This window comes from Drosophila busckii, chromosome X (assembly GCF_011750605.1).
Source record: "Drosophila busckii strain San Diego stock center, stock number 13000-0081.31 chromosome X, ASM1175060v1, whole genome shotgun sequence".
Classification (NCBI taxonomy): Eukaryota; Metazoa; Arthropoda; class Insecta; order Diptera; family Drosophilidae; genus Drosophila; species Drosophila busckii.
The window spans coordinates 12,791,997-12,814,581 of NC_046608.1; the positions used below are offsets into that span (position 1 = coordinate 12,791,997).

The 22,585-nt window shown below is 33.2% G+C and overlaps 1 protein-coding gene across 1 annotated transcript in view; it reads left to right on the forward strand.

Annotated features, from left to right (window-relative positions):
- Positions 1 to 22,585, forward strand: part of LOC108606873 (irregular chiasm C-roughest protein) — a 49,543-nt gene that overhangs the window by 21,888 nt on the left and 5,070 nt on the right. The window lies entirely within an intron of this gene.

Sequence of the window (22,585 nt, forward strand, 5' to 3'; positions counted from 1 at the left end):
ACTTAAATCACATATCAATTACTAGCTGTTGTTTTATCAGCAAATTCTTTCGATTACAAAAGATTTCTTCTTCAAAGTATTTCAATTGCTGGATTTGATGTATTTATTCCTGAATATTCTAAACATAGCTATATCATCAGTTCATATCAACAAACGCATACTGCTTCACGACTATTTCCATTTCCATGCTAAGCTCCCTATGGCTTGTGGAAACCTAGTCCGAATGGAATAGTCTATTTAGACTATTCCATTCGGAATATTCCTGAATAGACGAACTAACGGAATAAACTTTCTAGTTTTGAAGTAAATTCAACATTTTATTCTAAACATTTCAGACATATTATAGAATCAGAAATTTTATTTCATCCTAAACATTTCAGATATATTATTCTTAAACCAACGACTGAGAATTCAACGATTTCAACAATGGAATTAAATAATCATCCATCACTTTGTTCCATGTAGAGCAGCGAATTGATACACAAAAGAAGAAATAATAATTAGAATTGTCCTAAGACGCGACCATGTGCATATTGTTGAGTGAGAAACTAGACGCAAGCAATGGAAATTCTTTTACTCCCTAAACAGTCTCCCTAGTCTCAGTTTAAAACGCGTTGCAATATTTTAAAGTTCATATAGCAATTTCCAAGTATAGAACGTTCCGACTTGAATGATAAACTTTATGAGCGAACATCTTTTAATGCAATTGAGCTCTATTGTGTTGAAATCTAAAATGTATAAAACATAATGCACTATAATATTTGCCTTTTGACACTAAAGTTATCGAATTTTGTTTCTTAACTATGTAAACATTTGCAAAAAAGTATCGTGTATCACTTTTCAACGAAATTGAGGTATTGATGCAAAGTTGTTCTAAACTTAGACAACACAATTATAAAAATAAAATAAATTTAGAGTTTGCTTAATGCATTGAAATGCTGGCAATGCTTAGCGGGAAGCTTAGCTGGCTATTTTTAATGTGAATCTAGTGGGGGCAACACTGGCGTTGTGGGGCGCGCGTGTATTACGCTCAAGGTTAAGTACGAATTAGCGGAGGCATTTAATTAAGTGGGCGTGCAAGTTTTTGTGGGCGTAGCAGACACGAATTTGCTGCCCCCCTCCCCCCATGCTAGCTACGCTGCTGCTGCTGCGGCGCAGCTGCTGCTACAGATGATAATCGAACAATGGCGCATAGCAAAACTATGGCAGCTACTAAATCGAAATTGATTGCGGCAACTGACCCAAAAAAAAAAAAAAATAAAAACAACATACACAGAGGGACACATGTTTGTTTGTGTGTGTGTGTGTGTGTGTGTGTAGACAAACAACTGTAGAGAACTGACAAAGCAGCGAGCAGCAAGCTTGACTAGGCTAAAGCAGCACGCATAGCCTTGTCGGCCATTTTGTTGGTTTACTGGTTTCCGACACACACACACACACACACACACACATGTGCTAGTTGCATGTACTACACTGCTTTGTGTATAAGTATTTATTGCTTTTGGCCAAGTGAAACAAAGCAAAGTGAAGCAAAACATTCACATCAATTATTAAGCCGATTTTACACGTGCAATCTGCTCTCCCACTCTAAACGTTGCCACCTTTTTTTTTTAGTTAAAGCCAGGCAACACAACTAATTAGTTGTCAGCGACACGTAAGCGATACACACACAAAGACAGCGACAAACTCTCACACATACAGCAGCGTGTCCTTTAAGGACAGCATAAATAGCAAAAGCATTGAGCTGTCACTTTCTCGGCATTGACAAGGGAACAACAAAGCCAAAAAAAAAATAACTGCAATTTACAAACTGCCCTCTGGCATTCGCATGCAAACAAACAAATGTGTGTGTGTGTGTGTTTAATAAACACAAGTTCAACTTTATGTTAACATAACCCAAATATTCGCTAATAATTATTTTATAATAGCAACTCACACTTCGATTTAGGCAGCAAACTTTTGGCAGGCACTTTAAGTCAAATAGCAAGCGCAGCTTATTTTAATAGCTATATGAAAATATATTAATGAGTAAAAATATAAAATTAATTGCATAAATTTGTTACGACAATTAGCCAAAAATAATAAAAAGATAATAATTTTTATATATAAAAATAATACTTATTATAAATAAAAAAAAATTATATTACATTAAAAAAAGCTTTTAAAAAATTTATTTTGTATTATTTTTGACAATTTTTAAAAATTGAATTTTTAAACATTTTTGCTCATTTATGAAAATAAAATCATAAAAATAAACTAATTACTTATGACAATAATTATTAGTTTATGCTTAAAGGGCATGCATTTTTCAAATAATACAAAAAAAAAAGTTATTATTTATATAAAAAATAAATATTATTAAAAATCTTTAAAGTGCAACATTTTAATGCATCAATTAATTTACGCCTCTCTCTCTCACTTTGCATAGCCCAGAGCCCATTACATAATTTAGACAATTTAATTTTGCAACAATTTGAGCTTGACAAGTGAATCGATGGTGGGTGGTTGTTTGGTTGGGGGTCATGACTTGAGTGGCCGTTGCCGTTGCCTTTGCCCCAAAGCTCAAGCTCATCATTGAGTTAAGCAAACAATTTTCTACACTTTTCCTTACACACACTTTTTGCCTCTGCTAATTAAGCAATTTACTATTGACACATGCCAATGTTGCTGTAATTGCTGTTGCTGTTGTTGTTGTTGTTGTTGTTACTGGCAATCAGCTAAGCTCATTATGCAGCCCAAGGTGCTGCCACCCCCGCCACACTCATTAAATACACAGAAAGTTGACAGCAGCTTTTCAATTGTCATAATTATTCAAAATGCCAACAAGATTTTCGGTAAATGTGCGCTAATTGCGCGTTAACGTGTTTTTTTTCACTCTCTTTCTTTTTTTTGGCAACAGTGGGTTAAGCTGTGGGGTAGCGCGATTTTAACCTTTTGGCTTTGGCAGTTAGTTAGCACAAGCACACGCACTAGCTAAAAATAACAACAACAACTACAAGAGAACGAGTCCAAAAAAGAATTTGCTTGCCACTTTTTTTGTTTTTCTTCTTTTTTTTGGGAGCCTGCAAAGCGCACTGGCGACTGCCATTGATTAATGGGCTCGGGCCGTGTGACTGGCAATCGAAGGCCCATAGACATGGCAGGCTTGTTGGCTTTATGTTGTTGCTGTTGTTGCTGTTGTTGGGCTGTTGCTGTTGTCGGGGCAGACAGTGTCATGCCAAGAATTTTTGTGCTATGGCTGCGACAATGAGACAAAAGACCAAAAGCATCGAAGCTGTCGCAGATTTCTGCTTTCTTCGTTTCTTTGCCACCGCTTTCTTCTCCACCTTCTTTGGCTGAGAAGCTGCGGATAATTCTGTGCACTTGCCACAGCGCTCTTTGCACTCTCCCCTCCCTTTTCGCTTCTTCTTCTTCTTTTGCTGCGCTCTACACAGTGCGAAAATACTAACAAGCTACATGTTTAAATTTATTTAATTGAAATTTTTGTAGCTCACATTATTCAATATAATATATTATTTGTATAATTTTCTTAAATTCTTATTTAAATTTTATACATTTTATTTAATATTTTTGAGCATAGTAACGAATTTTGCTGATTTAATTATTTTCCATAAAATTTTCGAAGCATTTTTTTATTTAATTGAAATTTTTGTAGCTCACATTTTCAATATAATATATTATTTGTATAATTTTATAAAATTCTTATTCAAAATTTGATATAATAATTTAATATTTTGGAGCATAGCAAAGAATTTTGCTGATTGCATTGTGTCCAAATTAATTTTTCGGAGCTGCCTTAAAAATATTATTACCTTTGTTTTTAATATATTTTGTAGATTGATTGATTTTTTAATATACAATATTATTATTTAAAATAAACTAAACAGTGCATAGCATATTTTTGTATTTAAATTAAAGTTTTTTAATTTAATTTCATTTAATTTCACTCAGTTTTTTAATGAGTTTTAAAGTCTTTACTAATTGAAAATAATTCGTTTAATATGCGAAATAAATATTTGAAATATATTTTGGGAAATCAAATTCATTTTTTTTTTTAATATCATTATTTTAAGATTTTTTACATGCATATATATTGTTTATTTTATTTATATTTAGATACAAGTGTTTTCTTTTAGTATTTATAAAATTTAGTATTATTTGTTTTAAGATTTCTATTATAATTCAAATTCATTTTTTTAGTATCTTTATTATTTTATTATATTTTATATACACATATATTTTATAATTTTTAAATTTATTTTAATTTTTAAAAACATATAATAGAAAATATTATAAATACTAAAAGTAAACGCTAATATCTAAATATAAATATATTAGCGTTTTTTTAGTATTTATAATATTTTGTATTAGCTATTTTTAAATTTATATTATTTATATTGTGCTTATTATTTTATTTATAATATTTTATATTACAATGCAATTTACATTGCTTACATTATTTTTCTAGCTACACTAAAACTTATTTAATATGTAAACTTTTCGCACAGTGTATTCTATATTTCTCTGCCACTTCTTGACACTCTCACTCCACTCCACGAGTTTTCCCTCTACGCTTTGTGCAGCGTTTTTGCGCGCCTGCTAAAATATGCAACAGCCGAGGCGATGTGGCAAGCAGCAGCAGCAGCAGCAGCAGCGACTGGGCTAAAGGTAGCTGCTGCTGCTGTTGCCAATTTATTTTGCATTTGCTTTTGGCCCTTCATTGTGCCGTTACATTTTGTCGCTGCATAAATCGCATTGATACTTAAGCATAAAAACTTTTGCCTTTGTTCAGCCTCTCAGCTCAAGTCTCAGCCACGTTTTATGGTTGCCCCCCAAACCCCAAGCACAAGAACAGCCCACAGTGGCAGCTGTGCGCTAAGCTATTCGCCATGCTACCCACATGAGGCAAGCAGCAGCAGCAGCAGCACGTGCTACGGCAAGCGAGAAAAATGCGCCAGCTGAGGCTGAGGCGACCCCAACACACACACACACACCAAATCGTATGTACATGCAGCCAAGACGTGCCTGCAGCAGCAGCAGCAGCAACTCGCAACTTTGCCAGCGCCGCTCGCTGCGCCGCTTGCGTCTTTCGTTCGTTCGCGCTACCGCCTCAGACGCAGTCTTAATGACATATTGAAGTTTCTACGCCAAATTCTTTTGCAGCAAACACACACACGCACACACATGTGTGTGCATGTCTATGCATGTCGCACTGACAAAGGCTAAGGCGAGAGCGAGAGAGTCAGAGCGGCAGCTGCCTGCTTTGCATGCTCCGCTTTGGCATTGAGCAGTTTCGCCTTAAGTGCTGCATATCTATCTAATAATGTTAAGTACTGCCATATATAATATCTTTATTTTATTATTTTATACACACACATGCATATAACTAGCATTTTCCGCTGTCGTTGCCATCGACTTGGCTTGACTTTGGCAATTATTTTAAATATTTATATAAAATTAAATCAAAACAGAGCGCCAAAAATTTATAGCATTTCATTACAAAAATCAATTATATTTAGATTTTATAATTGCAATACATTTTTTAATGTTTGCCTAACAATTTAAAAATAGAGTTCAATTAGTTTTTTAGCTTTATATAAATGTAATATAAATTAGCTTGCTAAAAATATTTTTAAATAATTTTTTGTTCATTTGCAATTTTTAATTATTAATTAGCATTGTTTGAAACTCTAAATAATTGCAGCTTAAACATAAGTCAGCGCCTAGAATAAAAATAAATCAATCCGCACTGTTTAAATTTACTCTTCATGGTAGCTAAGTGGCAATCTGCTTTAAATAGAATTAAAAATTTAGCTTCCAAAATGCCCTTTAAAATTTATATTATATATATATATATATAGCCAAGCAATCTAATATATATAATTAATAGTAAATGTCGAACTTCTTTTATGCTCATTCGAGTTTTGGTTGGTACGTTGGCTCATTTTTTTTTTTTGGGTTGAGTTGCAGTTTTTTTATCTTTAATTGTATAAAATTAATTTTGTTAGAAATATTTTTAAAGCAATAAATTTATTTTATAAATATTAATACGTTTTGCTTCAATTTACAACAATAATAAAAATGTAGTATATAATTTAGCAATATGCAAAATCTCTCTCTCACTCTCTAGCACTTTGTAAATTATTTTTTGATTGTTTGCTGCTTTCGCTTAAAGTCTAAGCAAAAAGTATTAGGGTCCTTGGCTTTTGGTGTGTGAAGCATTTAAAGTGCGCAGACCCCAACCCCCCCCCCCCCCCCCCTCTGCGTCTCATTTGCAGTAGATTTGTGGCTTAGTCAATGCGCATTACAATTGACTGCTAAAATCGCATAATTCAACATACAACATGCTCGCTCGCTCTCTATCGCTCTCTCGCTCTCGCTTTATATGAATTTTTTGGTGAATTGTTGTTTTGTTGCTTGCTTGGTGTGGTTTATTTTTATGACTCACGCACTTTTGCGGCTTCCGGCCTGGCCATCAAAATGGAGCCATCAACACCTGCTTTCAAAAAAGCGACGTCCAACAACAGAGAGAACAAGGCAAATATTTTAGCGTACATTTCTTTTACTTTTACTTTTTTGTTTTGTTTTGTGTATGTGTTGAAATGCTCAAAGTTCGCTTTGAGTTATGGCTGCAGTCGCAAACTCAATTTGAATAAATTGCTGAAAACACAACAAAATACAAGCGGCCCAAAGAGCGCAAGAGCGCAAGAGAGAGAGAGAGAGCGAGCGAAATATATAAAAATTGTAGAAGTGAAGAAACAAAGAGCAGCGCGCGCCATAAACCCGAGAAGTCTATCGAGGCCGCCAAACTTTTTGGCTGCCGCTTTTAAACGAAATTTACAGGCCCGAAACGCAATACACAAAAAACTTTTTTACAATTTTTCTGCAGCTGCAAAGTGCTGAGTGGGGGGAGGGGGGGTGTGGAGCACTTGGTTGGTTAAGGGGGTACACTGTGAACTGTGAACGAAAAATCCTGCATGTGTGAAGAATCAAGACGCATAAATTGCCAGCTGGCCCCAGCATTTGCTTTTAAGCTTATTTACTGCTTTATGTATCCACCACCCCACCCCCTTTTGACACACACACACACACAACACTTTACACATAAATGTATGCATGTTTGTATATAAAATTTATTCTTTTTATTTATTTATTTTTTGTTATTTCGACAACACTTCCGTTGCCAACATGACAAATGGCTGCAAATCGTCTTCCTGTCGCGCATTCAACAAACCAAAAATGGCGACGTCAACACACACACACACACACACACACACACACACTTGCTTAGCACACGCACGCATACGCGCTGTCAATTGCTTGTCAACAGTTGTGGGCACATCTTTATGCTTATCGATAACATTGCAATCGACAGCAAATTTCAACAATTAAAATGTGAGCTTTAATTTGAAAAATTAATTAAATTTAAAATTTAAATTAATTAATTAAATTAAATTAAGCGCAATTAATTTGATTTTTATATTTTAAATATTTTGCGCAATTTTGTTAACAATTATTATAAAATTTTAAAAAGTTAAACAAAAAAATAGAAAAAACTTGTTTAACAATTAAATATATTGTTGAATAAGTAGATCTGCATTTGTTATTTAAATTACCAAAAAATAAATAAATCAGTGAACTTATTAATCATCTAAAAAATACAAAAAGATTTTTTAATAATTGGCTATATGTTTAATTTTTTTTTTTAATTCAATTCATATATTCAAACGTATATTGATATTATTTTATAAATAATTTATAGCCTTGTTTATATTTTAAATATGTTGCGCAATTTAGAAAAAAATTTAAAAACCTGCCTAGTGTAACTTTTGGAATTTTTTTTGTTTAACAATTAAATATATTGTTGAATATTTAGCGTTGCATTTTTTTAAATTGCTATGCAGCTAAAATTTATCATAAATTATCTAAAAGATTGAAAAAGATCTTTATAATATGCTTAAATTAATATATTTAAATTAAAGTTGTTCTGTTTTTTTAATTTTAAATTTAACGTACTCAAAAAATAAATCAACAAATACATTTCATATATTCAAACGAATATTATTATTATTTTATAGCTTACTGCTTAAAACTTTTAAATAGACAAAGAATTTAAACAGCAAAATTCATAGTACTAACCGCTAAATTGAATATTAGCTCAAAGTAAAGAAATTTTTAATATTTTGCTTATATTGCAACGTAGATTTTTATTATTTTATAGCCTTAAATAATTTATTATTTAGACAATGAATTTAAACAGCTAAATAAAATATTAGCTCAAAGTTAAGAAACTTAATATTTTGCTTATATACGTATATTTTTATTAGTTTAAAGCCTTAAATAATTTATTATTTAGCCAGAACTTAAGCAGCTAAATTCATTGTACTAACTACTAAATTGAATATTATTTGAAAAGCAACTGCGACACACACACACACACATATATATGCATTTATATAGAAAATGTTCTTAGTATTTCTTTGGGGAGCAGCAGCAGCCGCTTTTGAAAAGTTTTTGTCTGCGACCAATTCGTTAAATGATTGTTGTTGCCAACTTAATTGTCGCAATCAAGCAAAAGTCCTAGCCTGTGGCAACGTGGAGGCCACTACTACTACTACTACGACTACGACTGCTGCTGCTGCTGTTAGTTAGTCCATTGTTTGACACTTGACGTCTAGCGTTTGTTCTATAAATGTTTTAAACATTTTAATTAGTTTTAATAAACGCTGCGCTGTGTCGTCAAAAACGCGTTTGAAGTGCCTGACAGTTGACAATTAAGTTTCATTAGCTTGCGCGCGCCCTCTCGCTCGCACTCGCACTAGCTCTTGCTGTCTCGCTCTGGCTGCGTCCAGCGCTATCGTGCAACGTTTCGCGTTCACACGCTTGACAATGAATTCATGAAAAGGTCGTACTTGCTTTTTGGCCTGAGAGAGTTGCCAGCTGCTGCTGCTGCTGCTGCTGCTGCTGCTGCTGTGTGCTTAACGTAAACCTTCATTATATATATATTTTAAATGTGTGTGTGTGTGTGTGTGCATGCCACATAATACACACAGTGTTACTGCGGCCAGCCAGGGCGTATGCGTAATGTTTAGTTGGCGGCCTCTGCGCCGCGGTCGTTGCGGTCGCGCAACGTTTCCGCCTGAACTTAACTCACTCTGCTGCGTCCTCAACCTGTTGGGTCTTTGGCCCTTTGGTCCTTTCTTATAGTTCAACATTGTTGGTCGCGTGTCGCCAGTGCATTGTTTTTATGTACTTGCCACTTGCCACATGTGCCGCCACCGCCGTCGTCGTCGTCGCCGTGGCCGCCAACGTAATGACTTTGTGGCTATCAGCAGCGCAGCGCAGCGGGCTGAGGCAGTGTAAGGTTCTCTCTCTCTCTCTCTCTCTCTCTCTCTGATTTTGTCTTTTGTGCCACACACACACACACACACAGGTGGCTTTGTGGCCTTTTAAGCAGCGCTCTTTGCCAATTAGACGCGCTCGAGTCGCGTCGCTTAATTTTAAGCTTTGATTTTAAGCAACTGCTGCAAACTTCAAGTCGCTTAACTTTGCTTAGCTTGTGTTTTGATTTATTTAGCAATGCATTTTATTTATTTTTATATAATAAAAAAAACTACACGCATAAAGCTTTGCAATTATGCCCAATAGCATTGGAAATTTGTAGACATAAGTCTGTTATATTTCGTATATGTTTAAAATAGTTAATTTAGTCTTAATGCATTTAATTTATTTTTTAAAAAATTATTAACGTTTTGGCTTAGGCGATTTTTAATTTATGCAGAAATATCATTAGAAATTTTTAGACATAAGTCTGTTATATCATCGTATATATAACTACACAATTTATTTTTTAGCTGCGCGGCTATAATTTTATACAACAACAAAAAATTATTAACGTTAACTTTGCCATTTTGGCTTAGGCGATTTTTAATTTATGTAGAAATATCATTAGAAATTTTTAGACATAAGCCTTACATATTATTTGTTTATGTTTAAAATTAACAACTAGCCAATTTTGTCTTAGTTTTTAGACAAAGTTTTTAGAAACCTATAGTAGCTATAATTTTTTTTTTTTTATTTTCATTTTATTGTAGAGTTAAAACACAAAATGTTTTACTTATAAAATTGTGAAAAAATAAATTCTAATTCAGCTTATCAATGTTTTTTTGTTAGTATTTGTTTTAGAGCAACAGTTAGCTAGCTAACTTTTCTATAATTTGTAATAATTTAAATATGTATATATATATATATATATATATATATCTAGCAATTCGCAATTCAAAAAATTAAATTTAATAAACATTTGCTGCTGCTAAATTTTAAGCTTAAGCGAAAATTTTGCGCATTTTTGTCGCTTGTTTTTGACTAAATTAGTTTTGCTGAAAAAATTGCGCTCCCTGTCTCTGTCTTTCGCTCTCTGTCTAACGTGCAGTGTCTGTTGCACTTTTGCATTTTTTCGTTTGCTGTTTTTTGTTTTTGTGCATAATATTTCAATAATTTATTGATTAGTTATCTTTGCTGCGCGCCTTCAATCAATTTAAATGCATTTTGTCCTTGCGCATGAGTGGACGCCACTGCAAGGACGACAATAACGACAGGCGAACGACAAGAACAGCGACAGCAGCAACAACAACAAGGACAACGTTAGCGTTGGCGTTCGCTTTGGCGACGCTTCGCTCAACGTTATGCCAAAGTGCAGTAAATAATAAAGTGCAGCGCTATATACAATGCTTGTATATAAGTCAAACACACACACACACATACACATACATACATTTATATATGTATAGCTGCATATCGGATGGAAAATATAGATAGAGAGCAAGCCTGTCATAGAGCGCAACTTGCGGTGTTTGTGTGTGGCACGCGGTGTGTCAGTCTGTGTGTGTGTGTTGCAAGTTTGAGTGCCGATACATGCGGCTATATACGGGCTTATGCAAATGCCGTGTCGCACACACAGAAAAACGCAAAAGAAGCTTCAGCCACCAGCCCCACAGATGAAGCACAATATAACGATAATAATAATGAAACAAAAAGAAAGAAAAAGAAAACGAAGCAGCAGCAGCAGCAGCGGCAGCAGCAAACAATGTTGCACTTGAAAAAGCAAGCAAATCGATGCTGCTGTTTGCCCTTAAACCAAACGATATTCTTATTTTTTTTTTTTGCATTTGTTGTTGTTCAAATAAGTTTATGCAAATAGTTTGCATGCGGGCTTAGAATGAGATCAGAGCAGCAGCAACTATGTATTAAGCTTTAACAAATAGTTTGTTGAATTGCTTTAAAATTTATATAAAAATCAGAATCTTTGTTAATATTTATCCCAATTGAATGAACTTCTTGCCGCAAATTCAACGAATCCACGAAAATGAAAGATAGCTCAGCTCTCATATTCTATATACTCCGAAATTCGCAAAATTTAGTATTCAGTTCATTTTGAATAAATAAATTTTAGCATTTATTTTCTGACAAAAACTATAAAATTCATTCAGAAGTTCTGAAGATGCAATTATTATATAATATTTAAATTTTAATATAAAAATCAAATTTATATTCAATTTATTTAAATAAATTTTAAAAAAAAATTTTGATTTAAATTTTAAAAATAAAAATAAATTGAAAGAAAATATTATATAATATTTAAATATTAAATATAAAAATCAACAAAAAAGCAATATTTTGTTATCTCTATAAAAAGAAATAAAATTTAGTTTGTTTGAAGTGCAGTTTGTTTTTGAAATCAAAATATAATTTAATTTTTTCAAAATGTGCTTTGATTTTAAATTTAATTATTTCAAAGCATTAAATTTAATTATTTTAAAATGCTGTTTAACTTGAAATGAAAATATTTTTGTTACGTTTAAATACACGAATATATAAAAATATATTCAAACCTAATGCTTAAATCGCAATATAATTTAAGTATTTATTTATTTATTTGAATAGTAACTTTACTAAGTTATAGATATATATCAATTATGCAGCCAGATCAACTGAGATCTTCAGGCTATTTAATTAATTAAAATGCTGTTTAGCTTAAAATTAAATTACAAGCAATAATTTAAGTAAATCACATTGGTAAAGCCTTTGCTAATTTTCACATCAACGCTACTCAATTGGGCATAACGTGTATAGTTTTAATAGCGCAAGCATTCAATTAGTCAATATTGATAGCTATTGTTATTTGTTGTGCTTTGGCTGACATTAATTGGCATCGGCTTCGACTTCACAACTTGAGTTGAGTTGATTCAATGTAAAAAGTTTTCCATAGCATACTTTGTTGCGCTCTCCATTTAAGCTTGACTAACAATGGCTAAATGCTATTTTAATTGATTAAAACAACAGCAACAATCATAAGAACAGCAAATAAATAAATAAATAGCAAGTGTATAACAACGTGGGGAGTGGGAGTTGGGGGAAGCTACGACGGACTTAGAAAGTTTTGCACAATTTAGTGCACATTGTTGCCATTTGTTGTTATTATTGTTGCATGGCTATGCAAGTTGTTGTTACTTTTTGTTATTGCTGCAAAATTGACTTAACTGCAGCAGCAAATACAACAACAACAACAACAACAACACGGCTAAGGGAATAGCAACAGTAATAACAACCACAACAACAGCAAATGTTGCATGCATTAGATATGCCGTAGCACCTAACTAAAGCCCAGCCACGCCCACTCTCAGCTCACGCTCTCGCTCGCACTTGCTGCTTGAGCTAAAATGGAACTTGGTAAACGTTTTGCCCATAGACGCTGCTGGGGCATAACCCTTGCTTCTGTTTCTAGTTGCCGTTGCCGTTGCCGTTGCCTTTGCCTATTGTTGGCAACTTTGTGCCCATTATTGATCCACACCACAAACACTTCATATATGCCACATAAGCTACATGTGCCCCATGCATGTGTGTGTGTGTGTGTGTGCAGTTGTGCGTGCTATGAGTCTTTATTTAATTTAATGCAATTTTCTGTTGCCTGTGCAACAACAACAAGAAATGCTAAAAAGAAAAAAAATAAGTAGTAGACATAAATGCAAAGAAAAACATTCAAAGTGCCAAAGCAAATGTAAAAAATTAAGTTACAAAATGTATTTGCGCATTTATTTACATTAGAAAATAACAATAACAAGCAACTATTTGCTTGTTATATTTATATATCAGCTAAAGCAAATGTTGAAATTTAGTAAGCAAAAAGTCACAACATTTATTATTAACGTTAAAAAATAACAATAACAAGCAACTATTTGCTTATATTATTTTATTATTGCTGCATAAACATTTTAGCTATAATTTTAATGATTTTATAGCAGCATTTTATAACTAAATTTATTTACCAGCTGCAGCTAAATTTCATTAGAAATTTATTTAATTTTATATATCAGCTAAAGCAAATGTTGAAATTTAGTAAGCAAAAAGTCCCAAAATTTATTATTAACGTTCAAAAATAACAATAAAAATAAACTATTTGCTTGTAATATTTATTATTACTGCATAGAAATTTTAGCTATAAATTTTATGCATTTTATAGCAGCAAATAACTAAATTTATTTTATATTTTCTTTACTAGCTGCAGCTAATTCCATAGAATTTATTTGATTTTATATAAATGGTAAAGCAAATGTAGAAAAAGTTAAGTCACAAAATTTATTAATATTTTTATTATTTGCTTGTAATATTTATTAAGTCTGTATAACAATTTTAGCTATAATTTTTATGCATTTTATAGCAAATATATTTTTAATTTTAGCAGCATTTTTTTTTTAATTTTCTTTACTATCTTCAACTAACTGCATAGAATTTATTTGAAATTTTATGTATATAATATTTATTTAAATTAATTAGCATAGCAACATTTAGTGAAGCGATCAAAGCAAAATATTAAAATAAAAATCAGCATTATATAGCGCATATATAGATGCTTGTGTAGGATTTGCAACTTGACTTAATCGTTACTTAAGCAACAAATATAACGCGTCTCATTAATGATTCAATGCAATTCATTGACTCAATTCATAATTGTGACAACGTACGTATAAAAAACACTGATTTATGCAGCATAAATACACACACACACACATATGTAAATTCATGACTGTGTGTGTGTGAATTTTACTCGTACGTATTCATTTTTGCGTGAATGATTCATTCAACGTTGGCTCAGCGCGCATTGCGCTTGCCCCATTCATATGGCGCTGCTATCTATGTATGAGTGTGTCTCTGTGTGTGTGTGTGTGTGAGGGTTGTATGTTTAAAAAAGAAATTGTTTATTATGCAGCAGCAACTCCTTCACATGTGCTGGATTTCACATGCAGCAACAACAACAACAACGAAATGAGAAAATAAAAAAGTCGAAAACACATGTCCGTCCGTCCGTCCGTCCGTCCGTCCGTCCGTCCGTCCGTCCGTCCGCCTTGGCGCCTTGTAGCCGCCTCCTTTTAGTGTTCGCGTCCTGCTGTTAGGCAGATGGCGCCTTGTTGCACATGAATAGACACACACACACACACACACACACATGCATTGCTTTAACCCACACACACACACACATGCATGACATGCCTTAACCCTTGGTTGCCCTGACTTGTTGTTTATGCTCCCATTTTTGTCGTTCCTTTAAACGTTTAAAGTTCTTTCGTTTTTTTTTTTTTTTGCAATATTTAGCGCTCATTTTGCGTTATAAATTTATACCTTGGCGCATTCCCTTTTTAGCCAAGTTAACAAAAGCAAATGCGACAGAAAAAAAACGCAAGTTTGCAAAGCTTTTAAGCTTAGAGCGCGGCTTAAGCACAGCTTATGGCTCTTAAGAGCAAGAGCTTTCTACAAAGCGCTACGCTCTTCTACGAATAGCTAAAGAGCAAAATAAAAAACAAAGGAAAGAAAGTACAATAAGCTGCGGAATTAAAAACGATTGAAGTACATTTTAAATGCAAAACATGTGCAGATAATTAAATAATGAGCTATGCTGGTTAACATACAATTTAGAGCTTGCGGAATTTTCGATTTCAGCTTTGACAGCTAAAAAATGTAACAAGTAAAAGCGAAAATAATAATTAATTACGGCGAATATTATTTATAATTATTTAGAATTATTTTTGAATATAGCAAAAAAAAAATGCAACAACTGTGCATATTATTTACAAATATTTTCGAAATAATAATTAAAAAATAATTTTTGAAAATAATAATTAATTAATTTATAAATATTTAGAATTATATTCAAAGTAAATATGAGTATTTGAATATACTAAAAAATGAAACAAGCAAAAGAAAACTCTTAATAAACGATAATTACTATCGAAATAATAATTAATTACTGTGCATAATTATTTTCGAAATAATGATAAATAAATAATTTTCGAAAATAATAATTAATTACTGGGATTATTATTTTTAAATATTTAGAATAATTTTTCAAAGTAAATATTAGTATTTGAATATTATATTAATCAATTATATTACATTAGCTATTGGCTATAATAATTTGAAGAATTTTCAAAATAATGGCGAATTAATTATAGCACTAGCTTAAAATATTATTTTAAATTCTTATGAATAATCCAAAAAAAATTACTGAGTTATATTTTGTGCCTATTTTAATTATTAGTATTCATTTTTCAAAATATAAGGCTTAAATGAGATTTGTAATCATAGCTTAAAATAATGAGAAATTAAAATTCAAAATATAAAATGCAACTTAATTGAAAAAAAAATAAACACAAAGTAGTTTTAACAATTCGCTTCCAAGCTCAAGATCTGTACTAAACAAATTTTACAGCATTTATTCAATTATATCAATGCTGCTTAAATAAATTTCAATATAAATAATATTGTTAGCTTTTGAGCAGGTTCTGCACATACGCAATATACAATAAACAATGTATGCATACTTGTCATGTCTGTGAGCCGTTAAGGACTCACACACACACACACACACATATATGTTGGGAAAGGAAATCAATGCGCGCATGCAGTCTATATATTCCATATTTGGGCGATCATAATGGTTATTATGTCAGCTAAGCACACGCTAAAGTGACTCTTATCAATGCGATTGCAAACAGAGAGAGAGAGAGAGAGAGAGAGAGAGAGAGAGAGCGAAGTCTTGCAATTGTTGCTGGCGCCACCTACAGTAAATATTAGCAGGCTCGCACTTTGGCCAAAGTGTTGCTGTTGTTGTTGTTGTTGTGTTTAATGTATGTACATATGGCTAAGCAGCGCTGCTTACGCTGGCAGCGCTGTTGGCAGCGCTTTGGTTTATTGTTATAGCGCAAACAATTTCATGTCATCCGCAATTAGGCAGACTTGGTTACCTTTCCAACCACCCACGCCAGACCAACCCACGCACACTCTAGCAAGTGTGTAGTTCCTCGCTTAACGGCATCAGAAAACTTTCGGTTCGAGGCTTAGGTTAGTCGCGTTATTATCGATTTAATTGCGCGCTGCCAACGTCAGCTGAAGTGGCAGAGTGGGTGGCAAATTGTGGGTGGGCGATGTGTGTGTAGTTTTAAAAAGTAACTAACTTTAGTTGTGGTATGAATAGCAACAAATAGCCGATCTAGTTAAATACACAGAGGCGCTAATTTATTTCAAAAGTTTTTGCTTGAGCCAAATTTCAAACTAGAATTCAATTCAAAATATTGCAATAAACAAATTAAATTTTTACATTACATTAAATTCAAAATATTGCAAATATTCGAAAAGAAAATTATAATGAGCAGCTTGACTTAATATTATATAAAATTATAATAATTTAATTAATTTAAATATTTAAATAATTTAGTTTAACTCAATTAAAAATATGACAATTGCTTTAAGCTAAATTACAAATAAATTAATATAATGCAAATATTTAATACAAAATTTAAACTGAATTAAAATAATGCAAATATTTAATTTAAATTAAATTACTTGTCTTTAATATAGACAAAGAGATTTCTATTTAATACAGCATTTAAAATAAATTACTTGTCTATAGCGAAATATAAAAAAAAAATTACTTGATATGAAGAAATAGAAAAATTATAAATTTAGTTGAGCTAAATTGCAAATAAATTACTTTATTTCAATTTTAAATATAATTCTATAAATATTTTATTGAATATTAAAAATGAACAACTACTCAATTTTCCATAATAACTTCTTTCGATTTAAAGCGTTTACAAATTTTGAAAAAAATTCTATTTTGCATAATGAACATAGAAAATATTTTTTGGATTTTTGTATTTTATTTTAAACAAATGTTATTGCTATAACTTTGCCAAACAATTGCTTAAGCTATTAACTAAGCTTATATAGTTACAAGCTTCACGACACTCTCTCTCACTCTCTCTATCTCTATCTTTATCTCTATCTCTATCTCTATCTCTATCTCTATCTCTATCTCTATCTCTCATTATTCTCTTTGAGCTAAGCCAGACCGCAATTGTGTGCAGCGCTTCAATTCAATTTTCATAAGCATGCTGCTAACGCCCCCCAAGCCACGCCCATTACTGATGCACAACTACTTGCCACACCTTTAGCCCATCACACACACACACACACAAACACACACACACACAAACACAGCAACGCATTCATTGCCAGGCAAAAACAAAAATGAGAGAAAATTTTGATGAGGCAGCGGAAGAGCCGTTAGCATTTGCTGCGTTTTGTTTTGTTTATTGTAATTGCAGACATTGTCAACATTGTTGCTGTTGCTGTTGTTGTTCTTGTTGTTGCTTTTATTATGGTCGCAACACACGTGCGGAAAATGCCGCCGCAAAAGCAAACTGCCAGCCAAAAAACGAAAAAAAACAAAAACGTGAAAAAAAGAAAACTCCAAAAACACATGGCACGGAAAACGCTAATGACACACAAACAACAAACATAGAGAGAGAGAGAGAGAGCGCCATGTGTGTTATTTATATACCTATGTGTGTGTGTGTGTGTGTGTGCAGTCGCTGCTGGGGGGCTTTGCTTACTTGTCATGTGTTTATTATCCTTTGGCAGCGGAAGTTTACAACAAAAACAAAAAGAAAAACCGCAGCAGCATGTTGAGCGACAAAAGATGCCACGCCCACACCCACGCCCACGCCCGTCTTGGCAGCTGCAGCTGTAAATATATAAACAATTAGCGGAAAACGCTTGAAACACATAAAAAAAAACAACAAAAAGTCTAATCGAAATTTATTTAGTTATTTGTTGCCTACATTGTAGGCGTGGCAGGCGAGCACATAAATTCATCAAACATGCGCCGCGTCTTAACTGTGAGCTTAAAATTTAAGTCCACGCCCGTTGCCTAGACTACGCGCCCTTTTAATTGAATATTAATCACAAAAGTCCTGCATATTATAAACAACTGCGCACATGCCGTTACCAAAAAAAAAAATAAAGGTTCAGCGAGCAGCAAAAATACATACACATAGCTATGTCAGTGTATGTTTGTGTCTGTGTGTGTGTGTGTGTGTGTGCTTTATATTTGTGCACACACGCAGGTTGACCCGCCTGGTTGGTTGGTCTGCTGCTCAAATGTCAAATGCAAATGTCATTAATGCCCAAAACTAAACTCCATTCCAACTCACTGACAATCGCTACGAATTGCAAATGTGTCCTTTAACTTCATTATCCTTCGGCTGCTGCTGCTGCTACCAAAACCGCTTCAATGCACTAAAGCTTTAAGTTGACTTTTGGCTTAAAAATAATAGCAAATATTTCGACAGCAACATAGTAGTATATTTTATTTAGTAGTAGTGTAGTATAAATAGATTTGAGCAAAGTGTATCAATTGCGAACAACAAAAACTGAAAGATCCGTGAGCGCAGAGAGAAAAAGCAGAGCGTGCACTTATTTTAAGCAAAAACAACAACGAGTAATTCGGCTGGATATGAACTTATATTAAGAGAAAGCATTAAAGAGCGCACTTAGCGCTCATGCAAAACTCAAACTCAGCCTACAACTCTAGAATCCGTTAACTCAGAGAGCGCGCACTTAATTTAAGCAACAACAACAAGAACTGAAAGCGCAGTTAGCGCAAAGAGCGCGCGGCTAATTTGGAAGAAGCAGAGCGCACACTTAATCGAAGCAACAACAACAAGTGATGGCGGATGGAGCTCAGCCAGCAACTGAAGGATCCGTTAGCTAAGAGAGCGCGTACTTAATTTCGGTAACAACAACAAGAACTGAAAGCGCAAAGCGCGCGCGCTTAACTTGGAAGAAGCAGAGCGCACACTTATTTGAAGTAACAACAACCACAACTGAAGGATCCGTTAGCTAAGATAGCGCGCATTTAACAACAAGCACTGAAAGCGCCGCTTGACAAGAGCGCGCGCTCAGCTTAGTACAGTACACATTTATATTAGTGTGTGTGCATAGCAACTTAGCTTGAAAGTAAGAATTAAAGAGCGCACTTACCGTTCAGCCACATGTCAAGTTCTGAAACAATAATGAAGTTATGTTTGCATATTATTTTTTACACACATTGCACTATGAACTTTTTAATTAATTAAACAATTAGCCAGGAGCCTTACACTTAACGCAAGAAAAAATAAAAGAAAAAAAGCATTACACTCGAAAAAAAAGAGAGCGCGCAAGCGCTTACAGCCAGCTTTATATGTAAGCACTATTTACACTATTACACTTTAATATATTAATTACACATTTTGCATACACGATTTTTATATTTTCACTTGGCATATTGCTATATTTGCACTTCACAATAAGAGCGTGGAAAAAAATGCAGAAAAATAAACAAAGCTTAAGAGAAAAAGAGCGCGCAATTTACTACGCACTTGTTAAGAAAATCTTAAATTTCACTTGTGCATTTAGTTATATTGAGCTAATTAAACACATTGTACACCATTTTACATTTAAATATGCGAATTAAAACACAAAAAATAATTTAAGCAGCCGCCCACGCGCGTTGGCTCTTTACAATTCGGAGAATTCGCGGCAAGTGGCATTGCAAATTATATAATGGGCTAGACTAGACTGTTAATTAACAGCTGTTGATATTCAAATTGTATCGATTATTATGCAACGGGTGATTAGCAGAATTTCAAAATGCAGAAAGTCATTACATTTAAAATAAAAGCAAACAAAATAATATCGATGCTAGTCTAAAAAACAATTAAGCAAAAATAGCTTACAGTGAATTGATTAATTGATTAACTCGATCACGCGTTCTATTGTTGCTCTCAGCAATTCCAGCAATATAAAGTATCTTATAAATTAATTTTTTTCTCTGCAAACTAGAAATTCGATTAAGTTTAGAGCGAGTTGTAATATATTTTATACATAGCTACATGTCCTAAATTAACTTAAATGCCGACAATTATTATAAATAATTTAGTTTAGAAATTTAAACAAGTTTCTATTATAAACTTTTCAAATAAATTTAATATTTTTAGAATAAAAATTTTATATCCTAAACCAACTTAAAGTGTAGCTCATAAAATGTGCATTAGCTAGCTCATGGTTTTTATTAAGCCCATTAGAAAAATAGAAAATAAATAATAAATGCTGGTAGATAGTGAAAAGACTTGAAAGCAACTGCTGCACTCCACCAAAACCACAACAAACGAATTGGTGAGGAGCTAAAAACAAAAGTTCTATGGGTGTGTATAGAAAAAAAAAAAAAATCATGTCGAGTCATTTCCTGTACAACTTTTGCCTTTAAGCCCAACAACAACTATAAACCCAGCGCCAAATGAAAATGTTAAAAATAAAATAAAAAAAAAAGAAGGAGCACTAAGCAACAGGAATAACAAGAAAATATGTTAAAACGTCATAAGCCCGGGGCAAGTTCTTGACTCTCTCACTCTCTTGCACCTTTTATGAGTTTTAATGGTCATAAAAATTTTATTATAATTTTTAATAATTTAACGCAAAGGGCAGCAGCAGCTGCTGCTGGGGCTTGGTCAACAACTAGGCTAGAGCACATGATATTTTATTTTTTTTTTTGTGTATAGCACTTCCGGAGCACAGACCTCGACCCAGACCCGTATACGGCGCTACACACGCATACGCGTATACGTCGCACTTGTGCTACGTCGAAAGTGTAAACGCCGTAAATCATGGACCAAGTAAATAGCAAAAAAAAAAACCAAAAACAAAAACACAAAACACAGCAACAACACAAATGAAATGTACTAAGCGTACAAAAAAAAAATAGAAGTGTAGAAGCAGCTTGAAATGAAGGCTAGAAGCAGCAAAAAGTTGGCAACAAACAGACAGACAGACAGGCTAACAACAGAGTGTGGCAGTAGTTTGGTCAGCAGGCAAAACTCTTCAAGCGCGGGCGCTAACTTGATGATATCGTTAGCATTACCGTTAGGGCGCCAGGCGCCAAGCGCGCAGTTAGCAGCGATGAAAAATGATAGCCCAACCTTTTGCACTTTTCAAATGGCAATGGCAATGGCAACGGCAACGGCAACGGCAATTGGCAATGCAACTGCAGCAAAGCAAAAAAAAAACTCGTTAAAAATTAGTATAAAGCGCTTACTAATACAAATGCACATATTAAACTTATAGTTATTAATTTTAATGCTATTAGACAACGCTTTTTTACATTTAACTAACTACAAAGTTTAACTTGATTTTCTACATATTTAAATTTTGTATATTTTATCATTTAAGACTTTTTAACAATTTATTAATAGTTTTGTAACTTATTTTCAGTTTAAGCTGCATTGCTATATTTTAAATTTTTAGAATTTGTTGTACACATTTTCTTTACTTTTCAAATTGCATTTCTTTTTTTTCTTAACTAACGAATTTGAATGCATTTAAGCTAAATTTCTATATTTTTTATATTTAAGCAATTTTGTAGACTTTTTTAGTTTATAACTAAATATTTTACAAGCGTTTAGTTCGAATTCATATATATTTTAGTAACTTTCAGAAATTTAGCTCAATTTAATTTAAATTTTAATTTCTTATAACTTGATATTTTCTATATTTGAGTTTTTTCATTTGAGTTGAATTTGCTTTATTTTGTAATTTTCAATCGAAACAAACTGCAAATTTTCTAAAACTGGAATTCATATTTTTAATTTAATATTAAGCATACGCGCTGTTGTCGCAACTATTTAAATTCAAACCGTTAATGCGCACACAGCTAATCACATATTTAATATCTGGCTACAGTGCTAAAGAAAAAGTATGGACACAGGTTAAAAAAAAAGTAAAAAATAAAAGAAATGCATATTTGTTAAGCCACAAATGCCAAGGCCAAACCACAAAATGTGGGCGAGCTGCAGTGGCGTTGAGCATGTGGGTGCATTCAGTTCATTTATATGCGTGTGTGAGTGTGTGTGTGTGTGAGCTGACAGCTCGTTGCCTACATAAAGGCGCGTAGGACAGACAACAACACATGTGTAGGAAGAGTAAGAGGAAGAGGCGCAGCAGTTGTAGAATATGTTACAATTTCACAGCTACACAGTCATGTGTGTGTGTGTGTGTGTGTTGTTGTTGTCCACCATTTACAGTTGCAACACACACACGCATACACTTGCAGTTTACAGTTATTCTAGTTGCTGATTGCACACACACACACACACACACAGCTAAGCCTTGTGCTGTGATTTTTAGCTGTGTTTGCTTTCGTTCTTTTTTTTAGCGA